Below are 26,195 nucleotides of genomic sequence, written 5' to 3' on the forward strand. Positions count from 1 at the left end.
TTTTAAAAGCACAAAGAGGAATATTCAAAAAAAAAAAAAAAAAAAAGGCAAGCAGGGACTGGAGAGATGGCTCAGCGGTTAAGAGCATTGACTGCTCTTCCAGAGATTCTAAGTTCAATTCCCAGCAACCACATGGTGGCTCACAACCATCTGTAACGGAATCCGATGTCGTCTATCTGATGGTGTGTCTGAAGATGATGACAGTGTACTCATATACATAAAATAAATCTTAACCCTTTGGTTAACTACCAAACTGAGCAGACGTGGTCCAAGGGACAATTCTGAGACATACAAACACAAACTGGTCTTCATTTTCTCTCTGTCCTGTTTAGTCTGACACATTTCAGAGTTTCCTGGAAGGCCAGTATATTTAAAGATCTAATCAGAAAAAAATTGTTTCATTTCTCCGGTCATTTGTCTTGTGTGAAACAATAAATGCTCAAAGATGTCCAATGGTAACAATGTTGCTAAGGTTTCAGGGCATTGCCTGTTCAAAGATGTCCAATGGTAACAATGTTGCTAAGGTTTTAGGGGCATTGCCTGCTATGGTTTGATATGAAGAGTCCCCCAGAAAGGCCACTCTGTTGGTAACCAGTTGGTAGTGGCATTTGTCAATGAATTAATTACTGTTGATTTCACAGGTGAGTGGGCTATTCGAAGGTGGGTCCTTTACTAACAAACTAAACTGCCATGTGCTTTTGAAGGGCCTACCATATCCACAGATAAACATTCTCCCTCCTCCTCATCTTCTCTCAGTCCTGTCTTGCAGTGAGTAGCTTTCTTCTACTTCATATGCCCCCCTTCACCCCAGGATGTTCTAACTCCCTCCAGCCCACAGCCATGGGGCCAACCAAAGATTGAAACCTCAGAGTCCAGGGGCCAAAACAAACCTTTCTCCCTTGAAGTTGTGTTTCTCTTGCATTTTGTCACAGGAACAAAAACATGTACACTGGACCATCCTAAAATCTCTTTTACTAGTTTGCAAAATCCATAATGAGAAATGTTTAGGATAAGTGGAGGCATCTCTCAGCGTTTCCAAAAGAGACCTTCTGAGGCAAACAAGCAGTTGTAGCCTGAGAGGAGCTGTTTGTGGGGAGGGGGGGATGTCATTCTGGGAATTCCACAAAACCACCATGAAATGGACAAAGGAAGCTCCCTGAAAAGAAAACAGGGAGGCCTTTACAAAAAGAGGTGCAGGTAAGCTAAGTATAAACCTTCATCATAACTTGATAACAAAATAACTCTCTACAATATTCTGCCCTTTGTAGAAGACTCTCCATTAAGAATCACACTTGAGCCAAACCAACTCCCAGGAAGCAGTTACAGGCGTCATCAGAAGGCAGGGCAATAGGCTGGAGAGATGTCTCAGTGGTTTAGAACACTGACTGTCATGGTGGCTCACAACCATCTGTAATGGGATCTGATGCCCTCTTCTGATGTGATGTGTCATGGAAAGTTTGACTTCCAGACACTCTAGCTCCATTCAAGCAAACAAGCAAACAAACAGCTACAGTATAGTTATATAAATAAAATAAATCTTTTTTTTAAAAAAAGACCCTTAAAAAAAAGAGCACTGACTGCTCTTCCAGAGGTCCTGAGTTCAAATCCCAGCAACCACATGGTGGCTCACAACCATATGTAATGAGATCTGATGCCCTCTTCTGGTGTGTCTGAAGACAGCTTTACTTATATATAATAAATAAATAAATCACTACCTTTACATGGAAGGACTGGGGCCTGTGACAATGACCAAAGCTAGGGCAGTGCTCCTCAAGTGGCCTGCCCCTGCCTGTTCATGCTGAGTGCTCCACAAGGCACTGCCTGAGTGCTCACCTACCTGTTAGGAGATAAACCACCACCAAAAGCTGAGGACTGATATATTTGAAAAGATACCTTTACCATGATGTCTGAGGCAGTTTAGAAACCCTCCATACCAGCTCACTTACAGGAGTGCAATCACACGTGGGTCAGGGCAGGAGGTGAGGGGAGGAGATGGGAAAGAAAGAAACCCTCAGACTCTCAATTGAAGCAATGCTGTAGAAATTAAGATGGGGTCCCCTGGGACTTCCCGGGGCCTGGCTCCCATGGCTCACTGGTACTAAAACATGGGGATGGGCCACACTGATGAAGGCTGATTTCAGGTCCCAGAGAAACTTTGTGAGATCAACTTAGGTGGTGGAGAGACAGTCCTTAATGTCACTCAGCCAGGACTTTCCAAGGACAAGTGGAAAGTGGATGCAGACATCCTGACAACTTAAAAACGTTGTTGTTGTTATTGTAGCTTCTGCTGCTGCTGCTGTTACAGAGTGGAGCCTGCTCATGGCCTGATTGACTGCCTTAATTTTGCTAAATCTGCATCCAGCACTTCAGTTTCCCATGATCCCCAAAGTCCTCCACCCACAAGTTAAAGCTTTACAAAGAAAGACTGTACCTGTGAGGTTTCTGGTGGGAATGAGAACTACTAGAGGCTTCTTCAGAGATGCAGTCGTGAATAACTTTTCTACAGTTTGTCTGTGCCCTGAGGTATGATAAAAGACTGTAGTTAAAAGAAGTGGCTGTGGGGTTGGGGATTTAGCTCAGTGGTAGAACGCTTGCCTAGGAAGTGCAAGGCCCTGGGTTCGGTCCCCAGCTCCGAAAAAAAGAAAACCAAAAAAAAAAAAAAAAAAGTGGCTGCATTAACCTGGAGGGTAAAGTTCAAGGTAGCCCAGCATTCAGAGTATTGTGCAGTTGTTACTTGCTGCTGATAGCCAAATTTACAGTATGACTTATCAACATAAAGCAGAATGAAGGGGCTTGAAAATCTTGCTGCTTGCCCAAGAAAAAAACACCAGTAAAGTTGGGACCATGGAAAGTTTGACTTCCAGACACTCTAGCTCCATTCAAGCAAGCAAGCAAACAAACAAACAAAACAACAAAAACTTTAATGAGGGAAAAAGCAAAGAATTGAGACTTATACTCATACAAAGTGACTGATATCCTCATCTGTAAATACCTGACCTTATTCTCCTGTCTTTGTGTCTGCCAACCACTGCAAACTCAGCAAAAACAAACGAATAAACACATACCCTCTTGTATAACGAAAAGAGGCTAGTATCCTGAAATGGCTGCCACTGAGAGAGGATCTGTCTCAAAGGACAGATGCAGAGTAGACAGCAAATGGGAAAAGATTATATATATATTTTTTACAGAACAGCATGCACTTCGGTCAGTAGCATACAAACACATGGCATCAGACATTTTTGTAATGCTTTACACTTCTAAAATATATGACTTTTAAGGATTTATTTTGTTTTTTAATTTTGTGTGTGTGTGTGTGTGTGTGTGTGTGTGTGTGTGTGAGAGAGAGAGACAGAGACAGAGACCGAGACAGAGAGAGCACAGGCATGCATGAATGCAGAGCTAGCGAAGGCTGGGTGAGGGCTGCTAGGACCGCGGTGCTGGAGTTACAGGTGGTCATGAGCCACTCCGACTAGGTACTAGGAGCTCAACTCTGGGTCCTCTGTGAAAGCAGCACGTACCCTTAACCACTGAGCCATCTCAGTGGACTGACTCTTGATGGAGTCAGCTGACTATGGATGGAAATCATAAGCCAAGAAGAACATTCCCTCCTTTTAAACTCTTTTCCTGAGTATTTGTCATAGTAATTGAAGCCTGGATACATATTTTCAATATTCTTGTCTGTTGGTTGGTTTGTTGTTGTTTGTTTGTGACAGTTTTTTTCTTGTAGTTGGAAACATGACTGATCAGCCTGGTGTTAACTATACCCTAAGGATGGTGGTGAGGCTGTTCTGTGGCCTCTAATCAATGTTCTGCAGGCTGTGCAGTGTGACCACCTGGCTAGAGGTTGGGGGAGCATCACACTGTCAGCCCTAGGTGAGCTCCCACACCCATCACTGCTAATACTTAGGGGCTTCTTTCCCACATTGAAGGGTTCCTTAAATGCGTGTGATAATGGGTGTCAAGTTCAATACTCAAGGCTGTCCCTGTGCACATCTCCCTGTACACATCTCCAGATTCAACTCTGTGCAGATCTTTCTCACTGGAGTTCAGTTCAAACCTCGATGACCTCAGATGCAGACTGCCATCTGTAGATAAAGGGTCTATCTTAAGATGTCAAGTGTCAGCCACACTGCTTCACTTTTTTTTTTAACTGCAAGCTCTGCTGTGCCCACTGCATTTTGGGGCATGGAAATTCTCTGAAGAAAAGAAGAGTAAGCCGGAAGAGGTCTCCTTGTTGTTTCTTGGCTGTCTCAGAAGGACCACGGCTTTGAGACTTAGGACTTGGTATCTTGGAACGCACCAAGATGTTCTATTATGTTTTCTGAAAGAGCAAGTGTGTTTGATACAGCAGTGTGTCCCTGTGCTAATAAACTAGATGGAAAAACCACGTTCACACACAGTGATGAGGATCTTGAAACTTAACACCAAATGAAATATAATCAGATCTGAGGGAAAATGAATTCTGTCTCAAACCACACGCACAGTTGGGAAACATGCAAAGGTGTCCAGTATATCAGTTCTGTAGGTAAAAGTATGAAAGTAATGGACAGAAAAACACAAACGAGTTGGAGATGGGAATGTGTCTGGAAAGAGGAGATTAGGGGACCAGACCAGGGAGTCTCGACCAGGGCCCCTGAACTCCCTTTGTGCTGACTTATCCATGCAAAATACTTAGAACAGAGGGTTGGCTAAAAGAGCGCCCACTAATACCAATTTTCCACATTTCCAAATTATTTCCTAATTTTACCCCCTGTCATTTAGGTTATCAGCAGTCTCCTAGGTGGAGAAGGCAGATTTGACTTTGCCTTGGGGCTCGAGGCCGGCTCATCACATTTCTCTCATATTTGCATAATTAAACAGCTCACCGAAAGTGCTTTCCAGGGGAAAAGAAGTTGCCACAGGAAGGGACTATCAAGACAATATAATTCTGAGGAGGTAAATCATTTTGGTGGCCACTGGGGACACATCTTAAAATGTGGGCAGGTTTTAAAAATTATACCAGCAAAATTATTTTTTAAATGACGCTTTGGAAACTGAGGATTCAGACTGACTAGCATGTGCAAATTATTGTCCATCAGTGTACTTCCGGGAAGATGAACGAACCTATGCATGCATACACACATACTTACATTCATGTATGCATGCATGCATGTATGTGTGCATGTGCTCATGTGTGTATATGCACTCATGCTTCTCATGTTTGAGGATAACAAGAATGAAGCGCTCAGATGCTCAGGAGGATTCAGAGTTATAAAAAGACATTCAGTTCAGTTTCCTACCCACTGTGCTGTGTTACAAATATTCATTAATGAACGTACTAACCACATGTATTGATGTCATGGCTCTTACACAATGGTCTTGTTGGGACAAAGCAGAGTTAGACCACAACTGAATGAGTAAGTGTGAAGTTGTAAATGACTAGGGCATGAAGCTCTATTGTTTTGGAAGAGGCCAGTTTGGAGAACATTTACTCCAGAACTAATTCTGGAGAATTTAGCTACATTGGAATGTTGGATACATAGAGAAGCAGTTTTGTATACCTATTCCTTACATGTTTAGTACATACTTATACAAAAATATATTCGCAGGGCTAGGCCAGTGGCTCAGCAGTTAAGAGTGTAGACTGCCCTTCCATAGGACCTGCGTCCTGTTCCCAATACTCACATAAGCCAGCTCACAACCTTCTGTAGCCAGCTCCAGGGGATCTGACATCCTCTCCTGGTCATTGAGGGCACCTACACTCAAGTGCACACCCCTACACATAGATACACATAATTAAAAGTAAAATAAAATTTTTTAAATGTACTTATATAACCATCGTGGGGGTTAGGAGTGTGAATCAGTAGCAAGAACTAGTGTCCAAACACTCAACAGCCCAGCCTGAACACAAAGAAGGAAGCTACAGTCACGCATGACTGTAAATGCTAACGCCGACTCCCTTGACCCCAAGTGTCATGAATATGAAGGAAAGGGAAATCTGAAAGGACTAGGGGCTTACAGCCAGAAAATAATGAAAGTGAGGGAGCAAAGTAGCTAAGGAGTTAATGTCTGAACCTCAGGATGCTTCTAGAAGAGATCAAGGGCAAAGGGACCCCACTGATGTCAGCAAAGAAAGCCAGAGAAGGGACTGAGCCTGTGGGTTTTCACTCAAGAATTCCTGAGAATGCGTCATGAGCCTAATTGAAGTCTGGAACTAATTAAAGGCAATAACTTGCTTGGTCTCAAAAAATCTAATCAGAGCTAAAAATACAAGGCATGACTTTTGAAGGAGAGAGCTTTGATTGGCGTGTCCCCCAATTCAATGGTGCTGCAGTAGGAATACCAGGAATAGGAAAACCAACCAGAAGGAAGGGGGACAGCGCCATCATCCTGAATACCAGGGATTTCAGGAGAGTGGATCAGTGCAGGAATGGATACTTATCTTACAGGAGACTATGCAGAGACTGTATTGTGTGTAACTGGATATTGGATTGCTGGCAGGCTGGCCTCTCCTTGGGCATAACAGAGCCATTGTGAGTGTTCTTTGCTCTCTCATTCATTTTTCTTCTCCTCTTCTCTCTCCCTCTCTCCTCTCATTCATCTCTCCTCTTTCTTTCCCTTTTCTCCTCTCCCCTTCTCTTTCCTCTCTCCTCTCTCTCTCTCTCTGACAACTTGGAAATGGCCCACACCACGCATTCAACTTGAACACATATGTGTCTCCCTCATTAGGGAGCGTTCAAGTATTTGAGTTCCCACGTCTCTCTCTACCATCAAAACCTGAATGTTGGTGTCAGGGGGCCTCCAACATCCAGGCTATGAGAAAGATTTCCTGGCTAGCATGAGCTTTGTATGGAAATTAAACACAAGCCACAATCGCTTTTAGACATCAGCGCTGAGGTTATGCAGCACTCCCACAAAATCAACGGTTAAAAATAGTTACCGATTTCAAAGGCTCAGTTAAACGGTTTGAGTGTTGAATGAGCGATGAGCAATGCATTAACTACTTTTCTGTTGTGTTAATACCCCATAACCAAAAGCGGATTAGGAGGGAAAAGGCTTATTTTAGTTTATGGTGTCAGAGGGAAAGGATGCATGGAGGGGAAGTTACAGGCTAGAGGCAGGGATGGAAAACTGGACGACCATGTTTTCATCCACACAAGGGAAACAGAAATAACAGGAAGTGACAGTGAGGCTGTAACACCTCAGAGCCCGCCCCCAGTGACGTACTTCCTCTAGCGGTGCTGCTGCTTCCTGGAACAGATCCGCCAACTCGGGGCTGAGTGTCCAAATACGTAAGCCTATGGGGACGTTTCTTATTGGAAGCACCGCAGGTGGGAAAGCGCTGGGGGTGTTGCAGGTCTGTGCTTTTTGAGGTAAAGGTTTGGAGTCCACTTGGAATGAAATGCTTAGATTTTTACATTTCCTTCTAACGCTAACCCGCCTTGGTCAGACAGCCCTAAGGCCAACGATGCTGTCCGAGGAAGCTCCCAAGGCTTCCTGCTCACATGGACAGCAGACAGGAGCTGCTGAGCTGTCGCTGTGATAGGTTTTGGAAACGAGACGCGTGTGAATCTATTGCACATCCAGGCTCGCTACACCGCTGGCTGCTGTGACTGCTGGAGTCTGGAGCTACCGCAACGGACAAATCAATTTTCACATTTCGTTGTGATTAATTCTGAATTAAAATGGGTGCCCAGGACTCAGTGGCAGCATGCTTGTCTAGCATACTTGAGGCGGTGGTTCCACCCCTAGAACCAGGAAAAACAAAAACCAGACACTCAGTTCACTTACTACGAAACAGAAAGATAAACTTTCAAGTGTGTTATGACATTCAAACACAGAGCGAGCGGTTGCCGTGAACTTTTTAACATGTTTGAAAATACACTGTACGTGTATTATAAAGTGTTTCAAATACTTAGTGCAACGTGTAGATTATTTAGTAAGACCTCATTAATACTGCCTCTGTGATGTAATGAAAACGCTGGATATGAGAGTAAGATGCAGTCTTTAAACACAGGGTGGACCCCTAGACGCTTCACTGCTGACATTCTTGAGGCCTTAAAACTAATTTTGGCTTATAGACCCTTTGTCCTTGTGGTTTCTCAGACCATATCACCTTCTTATTCCTGCTCCGGGTGGGGGCAGCTGTTCCAGGCAGGACAGAACCTGGGGAGCACTGGGTTGATATATGAACCATTCTGTACGGGATGTGGGAACCAGAGAGAAGAGGAGGAAGCCAGGGTTAGTAGCGGTCTGGCTGGGGCCACATGTGGCAGGCTGGGTGGAAACCACATCTCAGTGGTGCGAGGCCTTCCAGCCTGTGAACGTGTGTGTGGGGATGTGCCGAGAGCTCAGCCATTCTGTTGGATTTAGTAAACACAGCCGAGAGCATTCATTAATAATCTTCATCCTTGCGTCCTCAAACAGGAGTTTAATTGAAGCCCCTTTCCCCCATCCAAGCCAAAGACCAGCTGCCCAGCAATATTAGGTAATATTTAAGAACAAATTTGGCCCAGCATGTTCCTAGTGTGGCTCATGCCACGTGACTCTCACGGCTGTGTGTGGAACCCAGGCCCCCAGCAATGTCCACTTTCTCCTTTCTAGAGATGATGGTAGCAGCTGGACTATGTAAAGGTCACAAGCAACTGTCAGAACGAGGCTGGACCCTAATGAGGCTGTGCAAAGCTATTCCATTAAGCAGCAAAGTCACGCAGGGAAAGAACTGGTTCTTATTACGAGAGTTGGGAGCAAGGCTAGACTGGAAGGGGACAGAGCTAATGTGGCCAACCAATGCTTGCTCCTGCCAAGACTCCCTCCTACTGTCAGAAAAGAAAGGACCCGCAAACCTTAGAGATGAAATAATCCATTTTAAAAAAACAATCCAGATAACTGGCAGGAGATTGTATTCTATCCCCAATGAGCAGTTAACAGATGAAGGCCTTTGTTTATAGAACCTTCTGGAATCCGGGGGTAGGCGAAGAATTTATTCACCGGGGTCACATTCCAGCAGGTCCACTTAATGCTCAGGGTTATGGGTCCATGGACATTGCTTAGTTAGCAGTGATGGCTCGGAGGCCAAGTTCCTGCCTAGGGCTTTGAAGCAGAACTGAGCAGAGTGGGCGCACTAACTTGTTTCCCAGCCCAGTAGTCTGTAGAGGGCAAGGACTGTGGGAGATCTGACCAGCAGTACAGGACTGGCCCAGCAGTACTGGCTGGTCCTAGGTTGTCTGACTTTGAGATAAAAGAGGAGAAGTTAATTATTCTCCCCCAAGATGAGCCATGGAGGGTTATGAGCTCACGTGAGCAGGGGCCACCTCTGGGTTCTCAGTGCTTCCTGGTACTTTCTAGTTCTGCACATACAAGGGTCAAATCTGGACCCCCGGAAGCTTCACCTTGGCACCAGAGGCCCTGAGAAGAACAGAAAGGCAACAGAACCCTGCCTAGGGACGGGGCTCCCTCCTGTACCCTGACATGGCAAGAGCTGCACCTGAACACACCCCACCATGCATCAGTGAGCCAGCATCAGTGAACCCACCATGCATCAGTGAGCCAGCATCAGTGAACCCACCATGCATCAGTGAGCCAGCATCAGTGAACCCACCATGCATCAGTGAGCCAGCATCAGTGAACCCACCATGCATCAGTGAGCCAGCATCAGTGAACCCACCATGCTTCAGTGAACCGGCCTGTTCCCTGTTGATGGCAAGCTGGGGTCAGCAGGAGAGCCTAACCCAACCCCAGGCATGTGGAGAGCGTTTTAAAGGTGGGAATCCACAAGTATCTATTTTAAATTAGGGAGCGTGCAATGGTTTGAATGAAAATGCCCCCCCCCATAGACTCATAGGGAGTAGCACTATTAGGAGGTGTGGCCTTGTTGGAAGAAGTGTGTCACTGGGGTTGAGGTTTCACCTGCTCAAGCCAGGTCCAGTGTCACTCTCTCTTCCTGCTGCCTGCCCATCTCGATGTTGAACTCTAAGCCACCTCTCCAGCACCATGTCTGCCTGCATGGCGCCATGCTTCCCGCCATGATGACAATGGACTAAACCTCTGAACTCTCAGCCAGCCCCAATTCAGTATTTCCCTTTACCAATGTTGCCGTGGTCATGGCGTCTCTTCACAGCAATAGAAACTGGAACTAAGACAGAGCGCGTTTAGCCGTATGGTAAAGGTCTTACCTACACTATGCATGAGGCCCTGGGATTGATCGCCAGCAGCAGCAGCAGCACCAGAACTGGTTAGAATACAACAAGGACCCAGACCGAAGGCCACTCTCCACACAGGGAATCGTGCGCTGGTAACCTGACCTGAGCTCACTCCTTTTTCTGCTTACAGAGACAAGCTGGCTGTTTGCAGTCCAGAGCTGCCTTTTCTGCCATCCATGGTCTCTCAGTATTGTTTCATAAATATGTAACACTCATTTCCAGACCCATTCAAAGTTGCCTCTCCATTGCTGGGTTCGAAGCAGGCTTCATATTCAATATGTTTTCCTCTAGATGTGAGCAGAATTCATGCTACAAGAATTCCTTCTCACTTCTTCCCACGTCTCCCCCTTCCCCCACTGTTGCCTTTATCCAAGACAGCAGAGCTGTGTTTTCCCTGAGCACTAGCTTGTGAGCCGTTAAATATCTGCATCTATCCAGGGGGCCCCTCAGGCTGCTCTACCCATGACCGAGGAGCCAATCACCGCAGATTTCCCTTACATGGTGACTTGGGGCCCTCTGTCACCCTCATCTCCCTCAGTCCTTCTCCAGACTCAGGTTTGGCTCAGCCGGTGACCCCTTCCATCCAAGCACCACTTGGTCTGCCTTGTCCCTCAGGGACATTTTTAAAATGCCATTATTACATATTTGGACATCTTGGCATCTATTTCCTGGAACAACCCAGGACAAACCCCTACTTTCTACTCCCCTGAGGACTTCCTCTTAGCAATCTGTTTCATAGGGTCCTGCACCATTCCTGGCCCTCATGATTTCTGGATGCTTTGAATTATCCCCGTGTTCAATGTGCCACAATCCCTAGGCTGCCTGGATGGGAGGTGTCAAGGTCAAGAAACAGAGATGACCAACCAACCACAGGGTTTTATTCGGGACGAATTGCAAAGCTGGAACTGTCATCCAGGACAGACAGAGGCCAGGGAGGTCTCTTAGAAGTTCAGAGAACAAAGAGACATTGGAGTCTTATTAAACAAAGGAGTCCAGAGTGAAGGCTAGGAGCTGGTGGGTCCTGATGACTGGACAAGAGCTCAGTTATCCTATCAAGCTGGTCTAAAGGTCAGGCCTAGTATGTGTGGCTAAAAGAAAGGCAGTCTTCTTAAAGATAAAGCAGGCTCTTCGGTTGGACTGGCCACACAGGGCAGTTCCTGAACACCTCAGCCTGCATTTTCTATCCCCACAGCCCCTCCACTCCACTTCAGCCTGTGACTGAAGAGTTGTGTGCTCCAGCCACAGACCACTGCCTTTCCTCATGGCTGCTCCTGAGGCTGATGAGCAGGGATCCATTTGCTGACTGCCCTCTGTGTTTGGAAGACTAGGCATCGTGGCCAAGGTGCCAAGGAGAAGACAGGGAATGGAAGGAGACAGGACACAATGAAGAGGTCAGAATGCAGATGTCCCCAGCTCACTCAGTTGCTCATGGGCCCTGCACCTATGGCCCAGACTGGAACTAATGGCTCAGCCAGGAGCAGTCAAAACAGCAGCAATAACCACCATCACCACCCCCACCACCATCACCACCACCACCAACAACAACAACAGCAGCAGCAACAACACCCCATCACCACCACCACCAACAACAACAACAGCAGCAGCAACAACACCCCAACACCACCATCACCACCACCAACAACAACAACACCATCACCAACAACAACAACAACAACAACACCATAACCACCACCACCACCAACAACAACAACAACAGCAGCAGCAACAACACCCCAACACCACCACCAACAACAACAACACCATCACCACCACCACCAACAACAACAACAGCAGCAGCAACAACACCCCAACACCACCATCACCACCAACAACAACACCATCACCACCAACAACAACAACAGCAGCAACAACAACACCATCACCACCACCACCACCACCAACAACAACAACAACAACAGCAACAACAACACTCCCACAGACCCAAAGACAGTATGGTGGGCTGTGCTATGGGACAAAGCTGATCATGAATCAGACAGAGCAGATTACTCACATCCAAGTCACCCACTCTTTTCCTGAACCACTGTTGCATAGAGAGTTCAGTGTCTACCTAAGACTGGAGGACTCCCTCACTGCAGTGCCACCAAGGCGGTGGCAGTCTCCTGCAGGCATTCGCCTGTCCTTGCCGTCTACCATTTACCATGTAAAACATTTAGGAACATGAACAATTTAGTTCTCTAACTACATAACGGTTTGGCAATGAAACAAAGCCTCACGTCTGAGACCAGTTCTGTGGCACGTGCTAAAATGTGGTCCTGATCCCACAGCCGTGGGGACACAGAGGACAGTTCAGGACTGAGATAAAACAAGAGCAGAGGTCATGCTCAGAGCTGGGCCTCTGCAGTCCTGTAGGTCCCGCTGGCTCTGATGCCTGGTGATGCAAGGTGATGCCTGGGTGTCTCTGACCTCTCACACTTTGTCCTACCCAAGACCACCTGCCCCTCAGGTCCTGTGTGGTGTCCTTGAAGCCCTGTGGTGAAAGGCAGACTCATAGGTAAGGCTGGGGACTCGCTGCACAGTTCTGCTTTGTTCACTGAGGTGAGAGACCAGTGTGGTGTTAGTGTGAGGTGGGCCCAGGTCTTCAGAGCAGATCCTCTCAGCTCCATGGACTGTGGAGCCAAGTAGCTCAGACATAGACTCTGACCGTGTCAGAGGTGCTCAGTGTGGGGAAGTTAGGGATACACTCACGGGAATGGTAGCCTCACAAAGGTAGTCCTCCCCAGAGACACCACGTAGGTCTCAAGGAAGAACCTGGCCACAAGAATTAGGGGACCCTGTGGGAGTGTCTGAGACACACCAGAAGTTAGTATTTCAAGATGAGACAAACTCCCAAACCCAAAGGACACTCACTCCACAGGCTAACAGGAGGAAACAGTAACACTGTGCTGTTTAAATGAGTTTCCAGAAGATGTTTCCAACCATCAGGTCTGAATTCCTTCCGGGCTACATGCGTCTCCCAAGTGCACTGTTTTTCCTCCCTGCTGTGTCCTCAGGGCCACACACTAGACCCTGGAAAGTCTCTGTGGTTCTTATTGTCTGAAGCCTTGGTACGTGTCTTGGTGGGACAATCAGGGACCATGGACGGGGAGGTGGCCAGCAGCATAAGCAGCAAGTGTATAGAAAGGGGGGAACTTTTGCATGAAACTCAACCCCTCCATGGGCCTGTAGTTTGAGGACTAGAACAAAGTCACAGGATGACTTGAGGTACCACAGCCTGGCTCTTACCCTCTTCTAGTGCCCTGTGTGCATGTGCACATGTATTAGTATGAGAGGATGCGTCTGAGTGCATAAGTGTGTATATACACATGTATCTGTGTCTGTACACACTCCCAGACTGAAGGTCACTCCTAAAGATGACAACTCTTCAGCCTCAGCTGAACTAGGAATCGTACCAATCAAATTTTAGGGGGAGTCTAACCGCCTTTGTCTGCCTTGCTTTTGCAAATCCAGAACTAGTCTTTCCTTGACTGATCTGTGCCTGGTCAGAGACTTTGTGATGAGCGCCACCTTGTGGTACCTTTCATATTTCCCAGGAGCAGGAAGTAATGGTCTGAGGCTGGTAGTAAAACCCATTACCAAACTCCAGCTCTTCAGCCTCTCCTCTCCTGGCCTCTCACACTTGCATACTCATGTTAAACCCACCCTATTCTGCCATCCCCACCTTAGAGCCCAGGCCCATCCCAGAGCCACCCCAGTTCCCAAGCAAAGCTGTTATAAGAGTTTACAGACAACATCTCAAACTGTAAGCTGAAATAAACCTTTTTGTCGTGATAATGTTCTCGCCTCCAGTATTTTGTTCTAGCATCAGAAAGCAAACTAAAGCAGAAGAGAAAAGACCTGTGCATCTTGTTTAAAGTGCCTCTGGGAAATCCCAAAAGACTATACAAAAGGTAAAAGTAAGAGGGACTTTACAAAAGGTAAAAAGTAAGAGGATAGTGAGTCCCTATCCTCCTGGGCAATCCACGGAAAAGGATGCTTCAGTCAGTTTCATAGAACACTCCAGACCTATAACGGGAAGGTTTGGGGTTTGAGCTAGAAGCACTATCCAGCCTTCTGCTTGCAGGTGGAGAATGGCTTCATATCGCACCCACCTCCTATATCGCTCTGTCCTGCTGAGCTCCTATTGAAAACAACCAGCTGTGATCTTCCTACTTAAAGCTCTAAGTCACGGGCGTGGGGCAGCATGAAGTGGACCACAGGACAGGAGACAGGACAGAGATGCTTGGAGCGCTGCAGTTTGCTTCTCCTGTCTTATCTCTGCAAGTGTCCTTTACTCCTCTGTCCACAAACTCATGGTAACAGCTTTGCTAGGGAATTAAACCGGGTCCCACAATCCATGGAGCTACACTTTCTCCACAGGTGCCTCCATCCCTCCAACCTCCAGCGCCCTGGGAGCCCAGGTAAGTGTGGTTGCCACAATGACAGGTGGGTATTGCTAATTCTCAAACTCCAGAATTTTACCTTGAAAGTGTTAAGGCAACTTTTAAAATGTTTTCAAATTAAAAACAGAGAGGAAGCTAAGGACAGAGAGAATCTGATTCATCCCATGGCTGTGGGGAACCTGGAGTTGTATCTAGCCCCCTTCCCTGGCTCCTGCCCCCCACACACAGGACACAGTCCCTTCCTACTTTCTATTCTGGTTTGAGCAAGGTATGGTCTCACATAGTCCAGCCTGGCCTTGAACTCACTAAGTAGCCAAGGATGAACTCACTACGTAGCCCAGGATCTTTCTGCCTTTTTTTTTTTTCAAATGTCACACACACACAGCTTAAAAAGACACCCTTTTGAGGCAACATGGAGAAAACATCATATTTTCTTACCTTTTTGCCACAAACAGAGCAGAGCCTCTGCTCTCCTGTGCCTAGTGTGTATTTTGAGGGTCTGTCCAGGCCTCTGTCCATGTTCCCAATGCGTTTCTGGTCTTTTTCACCTCCATTTTCCCTATCAAACTGTGCGTGTTCCCATTCTTTTTCTGTTTCCTGTTTTTCTTCTTTTTGGTTGAAAAGTATCGTGGTTCTCTTTGTCAAAGTGGTGGAGGCTGGGGAGGCAGCTCTGTGGTTAAGAGCACTGGCTGCTCTTGTAAGGGACCCAGGTCCGATTTGCAAACGCCACATGGTGGGTCACAAGGGTAGGTCTGAAACTCCAGTTTCAGAGGATCTGATGTCCTCTCCTGGCCTTCATGGCCACTGCATATATGTAGTGTCCATACAGACATGCAGGTAAGATGCTCACACCCATAAAAAATAAAATGTTTTAAAAAATCAGGGGGCTGTAGTCGAATGGTCTTACATCCAGGACCTCAGCTCTATTTCCATGATGTACGTGTCTGTGTTTGGTTTGTGCCAGCCAGCGCTAGGGTGCCTTTTATCACTATGGCTCCATAGCATAGCTGAGCCCAGGAATAGCAGCACCCTCTTCGGTCTTCTTCGTGTTCAGGTGGCTTTGCTTATCTTGGTCTTTTGTGCTTCCGTATACATTTTGAGGTTTTTCTTTTTTTTCTATGTCTGTGAAGAAAAGACCTGGAGACTTGATTGGGATTGCACTGGATCTGTAGGCTACATTTGGCAGAATGGTCATGGCCAGCAAAGTCCTTTCCTCCCATCCATGTGCCTGGCAGGTCTTTCTTGTCTCCCTCGACTTCTCTCTCCAGTTCAGTGTAGACTCCTTTCCTTTCCCTGCCTAGATGTGTGCCCAGACACTATTTTATTTTGTGAATGGGATTATTTCTGCGTGTTTGTCACCAGTGCATAGGACACCTACAGATTTGTGTGTGTGTGTGTGTGTGTGTGTGTGTGTGTGTGTGTGTGTGTGTGTGTGTGTGTGTTTGTAACCTGCCACTTTGCTGGGAAGTCCTTCTCAGTTCTGTGCATTTCTGGGTGGAGTCTTTTGTGCTTAGATTCTTGTGGGCTCTCTCCTTGCTCTGCAGAGCTCCCTCTGCTGGACAATTTTGTGAAGTGTTCAAAAACATCTGGGGGCTAGGCTTCAGAAACATGCTGACAGTTTTCCTGCTCTGGGCTTTCCTGGACTTCCCCTAGCTGATTCCCTATGGCCCCTTTCTGGACAAGCGTTTGTTCCACCCTAGAATTTCTCCCTGACTTGTATGCCATGTGAAGGAAATTTTGTGCAGGATCCAGTGCCGGAGTCCACAGTTTGGCCAGGCCTGAGTGGCTATGCCAGAGCTCTACTCTAGCTCACACCTTCTAGAGAAGGACTCCTGAATGTCTCAGTTTCTCCCTTCTGAAGCCCAGTAGAGGATTCATGGAATCCCTCTGCCTTTATTCTCCCTCATTTCTTACAAACGCAAGCACGCACGCACGCGCACTCGCGCGCGCGCGCGCGCACACACACACACACACACACACACACACACACAGGACAGTCAATGTGGCATCTTCACCCACTCCACATTTCAGAATTATTGAAAGACAAATGAAGTCAGCTCTGTCTCTAACACAAATCAAGACCGTGTTTCACCAGTTTATCTTGAAATCTGTGAGAGTTACAGACTGTGAATATTTCTGGTTTTGTGAGTCTAACCTTATCAGGCTTCCCTTTCCTGATGCCTGGATTGGATGCCCTTATAGAAGTGCTGTGTAGTTTTCCCCTGGTATCTGCACACCTTCCCTTCTCCCACTAGCTGGTGTGTTGCTGTGTGTGCTGTGAGCTGTTTAACAGCCCAGTGTTGTTTCTTGGAGATCACTGCGTTATCATTTGAAATGCCATTTCCATTACATTCTGACTCTCACAGGGACTTGGGTCCATTCTGGACTCTTTAATCTGTTCATCGATTTCTCTAGTCAGGTACACACACACACACACACACACACACACACACACATATACACACATATACGTACACACATATACACACATACAGACACATGTATACACACACATACAGACACATGTATACACACACACATACAGACACATGTATACACACACACATACAGACACATGTATACACACACACACATACAGACACATGTATACACACACACACACACACACACACACACACACATACACACACTTCCATCTAGGCATGATGGCCCATTCCTGCAATCCCAGCACTCAAGAAACAGGAGGATTGCTGAGTTCGAGGCCGGTCTGGACTATATAGTAAATTCTAGGCCAGCCTGGGCTACCATGTAAGACGACCCCACCCCCATCCCCAATCTCAAAAGAAAAACAAACCAAACAAAAAATAAACCAAAAAAAGAAAGGAAGGAAGGAAGGAAGGGAGAAAGAAAGAAAGGAAGAAAGAAAGAATGAACTTGTCAAGCATCTACTATGAAACAGTAAGACACAGAGAGGTTTCACATAGCAGTTCACTATTCCTCACATATCCATCGTCCAGATTGAGACTTAGTTCACCTACTTGCTGGACCCATCCGTGTGACCTTCCCACAGTTCCACCAGCAGCAACACTGCTGACTTGGACCAAAGGACACAGAGACAGCGCACGATGTTGGGAGCCTTAAACTCACAAGATCATGCTGGCAATAAACAACTTGAAAGCACTTTGGGTGATTTGGGTACAGATAGTTCTACCTTTGTGAAGACAAGAAGGACCAGAATCTTAGAGGTCAGAGCCACGATGAATAGAAATCTATGGGCAGCCTTCATTCTTCTGGAAGCTACTAACTTTGCCCCCACTACAAATCAGAGAAGCAGTGAGCCGAGAACTGCTGTGCTTGCCACCTCCCTGTTTTGAAGAAGAGACCTTGTCTGTCTTGAAAGACGGCCAGCCCGGGAAGAGCCCAGTAGCTCCATTTACTCCCAGATCGAATCCTCCGCCTTGAACTGTAAGATACTTGAGACAGAAACTGAACTCCGATCACTAGGGAGTGACCTCCCCAACTCAGAGACTGAGGGACCCCCCCCCCCACGGGAGAAGTTTCCTAAGCTCCGCCCCCTGCCTTCTTGCCTGGGAACTCCATCTGCCCACTGACTTAGCCTTCCACCCAATGTGCACCTACATTTGGGCCATCTGAATTGGGGTGGACAGAGAGGGAGGCTGTGAGAGACAAAAGTCGAAAGCGGTGTCCCAAATTTCTACTTGAAAAGTAACTGTGAGGAATGAACTTTCCTAAGCTGGGGAAAAAGCAAAAAACAAACCAAAACAAACAACAACAACAACACCCCTAGACTAAGAAATCGGCCTACACTGAGTTGAAGTCGGCAGCGGTAGCAGAGCGCCCCCTGCTGGGCAGCCTAGGATCAGCCTGAGGTATCCAAGCTCGGTTTCTACTTGGCTGTTCCCTTCCCTCTCTGCTTTAGAGCAGAAAAACCTGTAAATGACTTCTGGAGAATTGTGCTCTTTCCAGAATAGTTAATATGATATAAGGCCTACGTCTCTTTATCAGAGGTTTAAAAGATTTGGCTTAAAGTCCTGTGTGAATAAGGATGTAGACATGTGACCTCGCAGCCCTCAGGGCAGCTTCCAGAGCATGTTAGCTTAAGTTCTACAGGTGAGATGAGGTCCGCTTGAGTGGTCACACCAAGATTCCCAGGCCTGAGCTCTCAAGTGCCTGGAAAGCATGTTCTCCTGACCATGTAATAAACTCGGGTTTTATTTATAAAATTCTGACTTTTGATTTTTGTTCTGGCTACCGTACAGTAGCTCCTTATTCCAGTTTGTTTCTAGGTGAGTATAGCTTATCCCTTTGGGAGAGTTTATAGATTGCATACTATTTGTGAGAAGCCGGGTTGGACGCTGAGGGGGGCAGAGAGTTGACCGGAGGCTCCCATTCCCCAGAAGGTGACTGGCAGCAGTAATGGAAGGCTTCCGTGAGACACTCGGAGCCAGATCACTTCAGTCTGCTGCCACAGATCTAACTGGATGGTCACTGTGACATAGTAAGACTCAGGCACAAAGTGTGCTGGGAGGCAGCTGGGGTGGAGCGAGAAGTTGGCAGGAGAGAAACAGGCACAGGAAGAGGGCTTTCACGGGGCACAAACCAATTTGACTATCTCTGGAAATGCTTTCAGAAGACTGAGACCATGATCTGGCATTCAGTGTGACGACTCAAGAAATCTGTGGACAAAAGTCTGGTGGTGACTTTCACTCTGGCATAGAGATGGTGGCAGGTTATACTGCAATACCAACCCTACTCTTTGATAGGTGTTAGCACCCGTTCTCTGTGGAGAAAAGCTCTGAATGGATTTCCTAGATACACAGAAAAGGAAGGTGGGACATGGGTTACTGTCTATATGCAGGTAAGGGCAGGCACAAGACAAGGCAAGGCCTGTGAGGGCAGTGAAAAAGAAAGGCAGGCTGATACAGGACAGACAGTAAAGAGAAAAGGAAGGAGGCAAGATGGAGGAAGAGAAGGGTGACCCAAGATCTGTGTGGCTTTAAATAGCCACAGGTAGCCATGAATATCATATAAGGGATGGATTATTACAGGACAATTTGTCCAATCTAAGTGGACAGCTTATATCAATATCAATTGCCTTTGAGTTCTTTGTTTGGGCGTTTTGTGGGTTGAGAATTTACTGATATAAATCTGACTGATACATTACAAGCCTCTGGAGTTTTGATTTTACCGGGTTAAGGGATTTGTGACAGCTAACCACAAGATAGGCAGTCGCTGCATGGGGCTAGCCATAGAGACAGCGAGACTGCTGGGGCCAGAGAGTAAATGGTGCTAGCGTGGGTTGGTGCATCTTTTTTTTATTATTTAACACAATAATGGGGTTCATTAGTTCTGTCAGCCATGGCTGGTATCTGAGGCAGAGGCAGGAACCAGTCTGAACTTACCTTCATTGGTCCCAAGACAACTGCATGTGCACAACACCGTCCTCTTCTAAAAACTAGGGGTGGAGGAAATGCAGAGGGAGAAGATTCCAGAGCGATAGATTTGCTGTCGGAGCCCTCATCTCTGAGAATGGATAGGTGCTCTGGGCGATTCTGTAGGCCTGGATGAATGAAGGCAGCATCTGCATAAAACCATGGGGGGCCAGGCAAGGCAAAGACGTTCGCAGGCAGACATGGATGTCCTGGAGGTTGGCACATGTCAAGCAGGGAGCACGGACTACTGGAGACACATCAGCCCAGGCTTCCTGTCCAGCCTGCAAGAAGATAGCAGTGACAGCAACATCCCTAGCCAGACATGAACCCAGGGTAGAAGAACACAGAGTCAAATCCTCTTCACTGGGACCAGAAAGGGTGGACTCTGCACATCCTTTTTTGTAGTGCCCTCTACATCAGAATTCCGATGGTGCTAAAAACTTATCATATCCTGCTTGCTAGTGCAGGCCAAAGGCTAACGAGCATGCATCCAGAGTGGGCAGCAAAAGAGAAGGCAAGGCTCTATTGTCAGGAACCAAATAAGAGGACATCTGGCCAGCAAGTCAGCAAGCATTTACCAAGTATCTGTTCATTAAGAGCTCACAGTAAACAAGTTTACAGAATTAAAATATACTAGAAATGAAAATCACAATGAATCCCCCATCTTCCCAAATTCTGTTAACGAGCAGCCTACAAGCATTTATATCACATACGTCGATAATTGAACATGATAACCTTGTCCTTGGAGACAGTCCTGTACCATCATCAGGATTGCCACTTTCATACAGACTGGCTATTCCTCTTATCCCAGCTAGATGCCTGTGATGGCTTGAATAGGTATGGCTCCCTTACACTCATGTGTTTGAATGTTTGACCCACAGAGAGAGGCACTATTAGGAGGTGTGACTTTGTTGGAGGAAGTGTGTCACTGTTGGAGTACTCAAGCTATGCCCAATGTGGCACACAGTCTCCTTCTGCTGCCTTCCGATCAAGATGTAGAACCTTCCTCAGCTTCTTCTCCAGCACCATGTCTGCCTGCATGCCACCATGTTTCCCATCGTGGCAGCAACACACTAAACCTCTGATACTAAGCCAGCCCCAATTACGTGTTTCCCTTTATAAGAGTTGCCATGGTCATGGTGTCTCTTCACGGCAATAAGACCTTAACTAAGGCAATACCATTTGTTTGTTTATGCATTTAATTCGTGCACATATTTATTTGTGGCTGATGGGTCTATCTAGAACCACTACTACAGTGTAGAATAAATGGCAGGCACTGAATTTACTGATGAAAGAGAAAATTGTTCAACCATTACTCCTGTGGCATCTACATGGGTTCTATATATGAACTTGAGGGTGAAGTCTTCTGTCTATAGTCCACTGGGTATTTAATTATGAAGAGAAGCTGGATTTTTCTCTATCATCTTCAATTATTTATTTCAACCAGTTTAGCAGTAATCTTTACTATTTCTGTACATACACATACACATGTGTGTATGTAATTTATTCTGCATCTGAAAAAGCAAATGCATATTTTATTCTGTTGATACTGTGTATTGCATGATTCATTTTTTGAGTGTTTGATTTATTTTACATAAATCTCAGTTGTGGTGCAGAGCTCTGCTGAATCCACTTTGCTTATATTTCTGCGCATGTTTGCATTTGGCATCTATACTCATAAAAAGTCTATTTGCAGCCTGCCTGTGCACTCTCTGCTGACACCCAGGAGGTCCTTGCCTTGTAGAATGACTCGGAAAGGCCCCTTCTCTTCTATTTCTTAGGAAAGTTCTGAAGGAAGGGATTTGACTTGTTTTCTAGATATTTGGTTGGAACAGGTCTTTGCTACTTTGTGGTTCTTCTCTTTCCTACCCTTTATCACCCATCCAGTTTCACCCCCTATTACTAGATAGGAGATAAAAAAGAATAGAGGAGAGAGAGAGAGAGAGAGAGAGAGAGAGAGAGAGAGAGAGAGAGAGAGAGAGAGAGAGAGATCCCCGAATCTAATTTCTTTCCTTTTGTTTCTTCTTTGAACATGACTACTAACAAACCACAACCAACCCCCATGAGCAACCAAGAACCGACACCACGTATTGGGTGCTAGCATTTACATACATTCTGAAAAGTTCCCAAAATTCTAAGTGTCACACAATTTCAGAAACCATCTGCAGCTGGCCAAACCACACCTCGGCTAGAGCATGAGGCTAATCACAGTCAGCTGCTGTGAGGCAGCCCCAAACCCCCACACCTGGCATTAAAATGAAAACACTTCCTTACAATACTTCTTTGTTTTTGTTTTTTTTTTTAAATCAAAATTCCAGAATTCTCACTACATTTGGTGAAATCAACTAGCAACACCCCCCACCCCACTGGACTTTCCTCACAAGCCCAAGCTTCTTACTGGCTCTCCAGAGTTTCTTCTAATTGTATTAGTTTGGAACTTTGTGTCTTTCTGACCTGGCTTGTGTCATTTGTTGATATTCAGTTTCTTAGCAGTTCCCTTAAACTCTTTGTTCAGTCGGGTCAGCTGCAAGGTCCTTCACCCATTTAGTTAGTTCTTTCTCTTTTTACAGTTCAATCCACCAATTTTGTTGCACCTCCAAAAGATAATCCTCGCCTTCCCTTGCTTTTCTCTACCATATTCAATTCTTGGTTTCAGCTACAGCCCTTCTTGTTGCAATTCTTATTGCCTGTGGTAGTTTGGGTGAGAACATCCTCCACAGGCTCATGCTCAGTCAGCGGGCGAGTGGAACTGTTTGGGAAGGATTAGGAGCTTTGACCTTGTTGGAGAAGGCATGTCACTGGGAATGGGTTTTGAGGTTTCAAAAGTTCAAGCTAGATCAAGTTTTTCTCTCTGCCTGCTGTCTATCTATAGGTCAGGATGTAAAGCTCTCAGCTACTGCTCCAGCTCCATAAAGTCAACTTCCCACCATGATAAGCGTGGATTAACCCTATAAAACTGTAAGCAAGCCCAATCAAATGCTTTCTTTTAAGAGTTGGCGTTGACATGGTGTCTCTTCACAGCAATAGAACAGTGACTAGGCCTTCCCCATCCTTTGTCAGTATCCAGTGGGCAGCTCTGCTTGATGCCTGCCCTCCTGGACCACTGGGACTCATTTTCATAGAAACTCAGTATTTCTGCTGGCACCTTTCTATCTCCCAGCTCCTACAGGAGGGTGTTTCTGTCAGGAACAAATGTCTCTGTGCCATTGGCAGGGACTTGGTACTACGGTGTCAGCCTTCAGTTATCTCAGTTTTCCTGCTGAATGACACGTTAAAGTGAGTTAGAGAGATGCTGGAAAGCCCGAAGAGCCTCCCTCTCTCTCCTTTGTCTAGTGAAAAAGAACCAGGGGAGGAAGGGAGCTTCCAAACTCTCATATTTACCCAAAAGGCTGCCTATTGGATTTAGAATCGCATCCAACCTTCCTGAGGAGATACCAAACCCCTTCTTTGAGAAGTGATGGGAGAGAAGACTCCTAACTCTTGATGCACACACACAGCTCATGGCTCACATGCCAGTCATTCCTGACACATTTTAGTGGAGTTCCTTCAATAAATGTTTCTTCTTGGCTCTATCCCTTTAAGATCCTTTCCTTGGACTGAGTCTCCTTAGAAATAGTTGTCATTCATAGTGATCATTTCACCAAGGATAGTCTCAGAGGTGCTTTCTGCTCCCCTCCCAGAAGGAGACCACCCCCTGAACAGTTCGGGTGGTCATGATGTCACACTCTGACTAGTTCTGGGGTGTGTGTCCTATAGTTGCCCAGCATATTGCGGACGTCCCCATAAATGGTTCTTTCCCATGTATTGTCCTCAAATTCCCACCTAAGTATCCCCCCCCCTGCTTCCTGTTGTCATGTTGGTTGACATGATGGAGTCATCTGTGGACAGAGGGGACAGAAGCCCCGTGGCAGACAGCCTTCCACTCACTGACTATTCCTTCTGGATTCCTTTGATATCACATCTGGCACGTGGCATCAGGAACAGCTAGGGCAACTCTGGTCCTGAAGCAAGTAGAAAGCTGATATGGTATGGGAGCCTGAGGAAGGAAGCCGTGAACTTACTGTGAACCGTGACAGGGCAGAGTGAGGAGTGTTCTTCCGGCAAGGTGGCTTTCTAGAAAGAATTCCATGCACTATGATAAGTGGGTGCAATTGAAAGCAAGGGCATGGAGGAAATGCCCTGGTGTGTCCACGTATCTCTGTGGGAAAGGGAAAGGCCTGGAAGGAATATTCTTGGCTCTTTCCCAGGACCAAAGATAATATTCATAAGGCGTAACACCAGGTATAGTCCCTCGATATGCTTGTATTGCATAAGTAGATAGATATTGCCTCATGTTTTGCTTGCTTCGATAATAAAATGAAAAATGTTTTGTTTGCATTACTCTTGAACTCAAAGGAACTATGTCCCCTGGGCACCTCATTCAGATCTTTGGCATTTTCTTCAGTCCTTGGACACTTAGCCTTGCTGTCCAGGGTGGGTTGACAGGATGGAACTTTCTAGAGCAGCAGTTCTTAACCTGTGGATTGTGATCAGTTTGGGGGGTCAAATGACCCTTTCACAGGGGTCACCTAAGATCATTGGAAATATCAGATATTTACATTATGATTCATAACAGTAGCAGTTATGAAGTTGCAATAAAAATAATTTCATGGTAGGGGGCACCATAACATGAGGATCTGTATTAAAGGGTCACAACATTAGAAAGGTTGAGAATCACTGTTCCAAAGGGAAGCCAAGTTCTTCAGGAGGCTTCTTCTCTCAGAGTCTTGTGCATTTTCGATCACTCCGGAATGGAGCAGAATGGAACAGATGTTTGAAATAGATCAAGTGGTAAAAAGTATAGAGCTCTGAATCAGTGATCCTGATAAGATTTCTAGCTTCCTAGTGATCACCCCTCCCTGTGAAAATAGCTGGAAGTAGAGATGGCTCTGTACAGGGAAAGACTTGGAGCCATGGATACAAAGTCCAGATGACCCCGTCCCCATCTCAAGAGCCCACACTTTTCTCACAGCCTCAACCAGACTGGGAGATCATCACCACGTACTGAACTTTTAAATCCTGGTCCTCGGCTTTATGTACATGATCTCTGAATGATGTAATCAGAGCCCATCTCTTCTTTGCAGCTGTAGAGAGAGCCCTGCTACTTTCTCTCTCCACATCCCTCTGGTTATGGCGGCCATGTGCTCCCTTAGCTGCTGCTGTGTGGTAGTGTGCCTTCCATCGCTATAATAAACAATTGAGGTAAGCAACTCACCAGGAGAGAAGGCATATTTGGGAGCACGGTCTTTGGCAGCTTCGCCGCGTTCGGCCTCTGGAAGCATATGCTCACGGTATCTTGTGGTGGAGCAGTGTAACTCCCCTCAAGGCCAGGAGTGAAACAGAGAAGGGGGAAGGGGCAGTTGTCTCACTATCCTCTTCAAAGAAATGCCCTCAGTGACTCCAAATCTCACCACCACTTCCCACCTCCTAAAGCTTCCAGCAGCCCCCAAGAGTGCCAAGCAAGGTGGGACCTAGACCAACACATGAACTCTCTGGGATTTTTAAAGATTAGAATAATAACTTAGTGGCAATTCCTTATGGAATTGGGAAATATTTTTACTGATTCTAAAATATTTCTATTCTATATTGAAATAATAATAATAATAGCAACTATTATTATTATTTGTATGTGTGTGTACGCGCACACACATGCATGCTTGGAGTTCGTAGGTGTTGGATTCCAGAGCTGGAGTTAGAGGCAGTTGCTTCGTGAGCTTCCTGAAGTGGGTGGTAGGAACTACACTCAGGTCCTTTGCAAGAGAACCATGTGCCTTTAACTGCTGAGACATCGCTCCAGCCCTTAATCTTTATATTGTAACCCGAACGTTAAACATAATTATTTCTAAACAGATATCTCCATTATACTAAAATCATCAGTGATGGCTGTTACTAACTTCGACTGTTTAATATGTTTATCTAAAATGTGGGCTTTAACAGTGATGTCCATTAAGGCAACAGAGCACACACCAGTTGAGAAAAATCTGTCATGAGAATGTCCACTGCCTTTCCATATACCATTCAGTGTGCCAGTGTTACAGGCAAATATGGGGTCTGGTGGGCACCCACAGAGATTTCTAGGTTCTTATGTCCCTAAACAAGGATCTAGACAGACATGTGGATAGGAACAGAAGAAGAAAGAGTTCAGTAAGGCAAAGATGGCT

General features: G+C 46.1%; 1 long non-coding RNA gene across 1 annotated transcript; it reads right to left on the reverse strand.

The window, feature by feature from the left end:
* Positions 1–954: 954 nt before the first annotated feature.
* Positions 955–7,195, reverse strand: LOC148003844 (uncharacterized). The gene is made up of 4 exons (XR_015629224.1): positions 6,920–7,195; positions 5,665–5,755; positions 2,432–2,518; positions 955–1,156 (listed from the first exon to the last, which is right to left on the reverse strand). It is a non-coding gene; the product is annotated as an uncharacterized LOC148003844 (long non-coding RNA).
* Between the last annotated feature and the right edge of the window lie 19,000 nt (positions 7,196–26,195).

The sequence above is a fragment of the Rattus norvegicus genome, chromosome 9 (genome assembly GCF_021556685.1).
Source record: "Rattus norvegicus strain SHRSP/BbbUtx chromosome 9, alternate assembly SHRSP_T2T, whole genome shotgun sequence".
Taxonomy (NCBI): Eukaryota; Metazoa; Chordata; class Mammalia; order Rodentia; family Muridae; genus Rattus; species Rattus norvegicus.